At 44.1% G+C, this 2,927-nt stretch overlaps 1 protein-coding gene across 1 annotated transcript in view; it reads right to left on the bottom strand.

Annotated features, from left to right (window-relative positions):
- Positions 1-2,927, bottom strand: part of USP34 (ubiquitin specific peptidase 34) — a 237,910-nt gene that overhangs the window by 141,975 nt on the left and 93,008 nt on the right. The window lies entirely within an intron of this gene.

The following is a 2,927-nucleotide window of genomic DNA, read 5'->3' as shown; positions in this document are numbered from 1 at the left end:
CTGAGCAGCACTGATATGCCAGTGCCCTGCCCCTGCCCCTTTGCCCCTCACTCTCAACCTACAACCCAGCCACCGCCCCATTCCCCTCACTCCTGCCCCACAGGTATGTGGGTGAGGGTTTGTGGGGGTGGCTTGGGGGTGTGGGGTTTGTGGGTAGATTGTGGGTGTGGGCAGGACATGGGGGGGCTGCTCAGGATGGGTTGGTCACCTGTCCCCTGCAGGGCACAGCCCCCTGCACAACTTACAAACTGCCCCCCACAGGGGCCACAGCTCCCCAACTGGGGGCTGCTGCTCCCCCTCCCGCAGGGACCACAAACGAGCTTTAATTAAAGCACCCCGCCACCATTTTGAAGCACAGGTACACTGAATACATGAGACACTGCACTCCAACACTCTCAGAGCCACTCTAAAGTGTCCCCCCGCACCTGGAGCATGTATAAAGATTCCTCATGTGTGTTATGTTAGAGAAGTGGTGACCAGTGGTTCCAAACCATGATGCCAGGTCAAAGCAACACATTAAACAAAATGACCCCTTCAGCAATATTCTAGATGGATCTGATCTGAAAAAGACTGCATTACCAAACCGAAAGTAAAGGATGCTGCAGTAATTATAATGCAAAATATGAACCTGGCCACCTGCAGCGTGTCCTTCTCCTAAGCAGGTAAGTGTGAGCCACCTGCTGAGGCACCGGATGGATCTAGGCAGGACAGCCCATGAGAAAAAGAGTCCTCCAGTGCTCTAAAAAGTTCCTTTGGTAGGCAGCTACAGGACAGTGATATAGGGCTGCCCGGGGCAGACAGTGGCAGCGAAACCCCCCCCAGCATGGATCTCTGCTCCCTGCAGAGCCAGGTCACACAGCAGCACAGTGATGGTCCCTGCCATGTCACCTGGCTCTACAGGGAGCAGAAATCCACGCCCGGGTCTCCTCACCGGCGCTGCCCATCCTCTGCAGCCCCACAACACTGGGGCAGCATGGGGCGGGCAGCAGCGGTGAGGAGACCCCCGGTGCAGATCTTTGCTCCCTGTGGAGCCGAGCCACGTGGCAGGGAGCAGCCGGCGTGCTCTCCGCTCTGCGCTGTTTCCCTGCCCCTTGAACTGGCATGACAGGGATCAGAGATCTGTGCAGGATTCTCCTAGCCTGTAGAGAGGGCAGTGGCCCTCCCCTCCCCCTCAAGCCACCCACAGCCCCGTTCTCTTCTCCGCTGGGGCCCCAAGCCCCACCTGGCTCAGTAGGGCTGTGCGAAGCTTGTTTTGCAGCCCGTTCGAAACAGATTCAGAGAAGATTCGGCAGAGCTGAACCTCCGAAACAGATTCAGCCAAAATGAAACAGGACGTTGATTCAAAACACTGAAATGAACCACCATCTTCTAAAACAGCAGAGTCTGAAACTGAATCAAAACACAGCCGTTTTCCCCAGCCCTAATGTCTACAAGTACTTAATACAACTGTATGTGTTAACTCCCTGAAACAAGGTATAGTCTGACTAAAAGTGGTAGGTGGTATTGCTGTCTCAATAATTTATATGCTACTATATCAATTACTGCCTTATTAAGAACAAAAATTACAAGTATATATTCTTCCAAATACATGAGGCTGTGAGCATGATATCGTTTAGTGCCTAGTTAACAGGAATCTGTCTAGTTACATAATTTCACGTATCTGTCAGCTAACTCCAATAGTGAATAAAAATCTAGCACTCGGGGATGTCATGTAGATGTCTAAGCTTACCTGTAGGACACTGGGTGCATAAACAATAAACAGACTACACTCATCCATATATGTAGTTTTCCCATCTCCCAGTTGCAATATGGTTAATAATCTGGGTATTAAATGCAAAAAATAAATTATTTTAATACTCTGGTGAAATATAAAATGTGTAAAAAAATCAAGGAAATTAATGTGATGGTTACTACAGCAACCATAATGTTTCCTTCATATATATGTGGTTAAATTACAGCTGCTGTGGGATTTGCAGTTTGAATCTTCTGACTTTTAGGCCTATAAAAATCACAATAAAATTATAAATACATAATACTTTATATAAATATCCTGTATTTATAATTATTACATATAATTATTATTTATTTATAATATATATTCCCCGTGGGGAGAAAATATATATATTTATATAACCCTCCATGGCTCTTCTGGGAGAGCTGGTAAGTGAACAGGATATTTTCTTTGTAATAAGCATCTTCCAAAATCCAGAATTGGAAAGAAGGACGATTTCATGAAAACCCAAAGTAAGCGAAGTTTCTAAGGCTCAATGTCCAGTGCATAGACAACACCAGCTTTTAAAAATGGATTTAAAATTGTCTGGGCATGAATGCAAGAAAGTAAGGCTAAAAAAATTTCATAAACTTGTATTGATGGCCACCAGACAGAAAAGCTGGCTTAGTGTAGATGATACTTGTTCTTAAATATGTATGTGCTTTTATATCATACACAGGCACATATAACTTCAGCCTGGAACCAGAAGAAACAGAGGCCAGGTTAATTAAATAAAAACTGTGACTGACAACAGTAAGTGTTTTATAAGGAAGCATCTAAAAAAAAAAGTTTGGAAGGTGACACATAGCACCAAGTATGAATCAGACAAATGTGTTTCCTAGAAGATACACCAGAAATTTCCCCTAACCAAAAAAAAGTAATCAGACAGCAACAAGAGGAATAGAATCTATACTACTGTAAGCAATTAAATGAAAGAGGCCTCAAGAACAAAGTGAAATTCCACATAAAGAGCATCAATAAAACAAGCAAGCAATTTTGCCACAAGATTATCAATAATAAATATACACAGTTGTAAAAAGACTTAAAGATGCAGTAAAACAATCCTCACAGTCAACTGGAAGCTGAATATTTATTTGTGAGACCCATATAAACACTGAACCCTTATTATTTACTTATATAGTGCCATAAAGGTGCA

Source organism: Gavialis gangeticus, unplaced genomic scaffold (genome assembly GCF_001723915.1).
Source record: "Gavialis gangeticus isolate Ggan-Ray unplaced genomic scaffold, GavGan_comp1, whole genome shotgun sequence".
In the NCBI taxonomy this organism is placed as follows: domain Eukaryota; kingdom Metazoa; phylum Chordata; order Crocodylia; family Gavialidae; genus Gavialis; species Gavialis gangeticus.
Note: the sequence above shows the minus strand (reverse complement) of the source record. Positions and strands in the feature narration are given on the sequence as shown.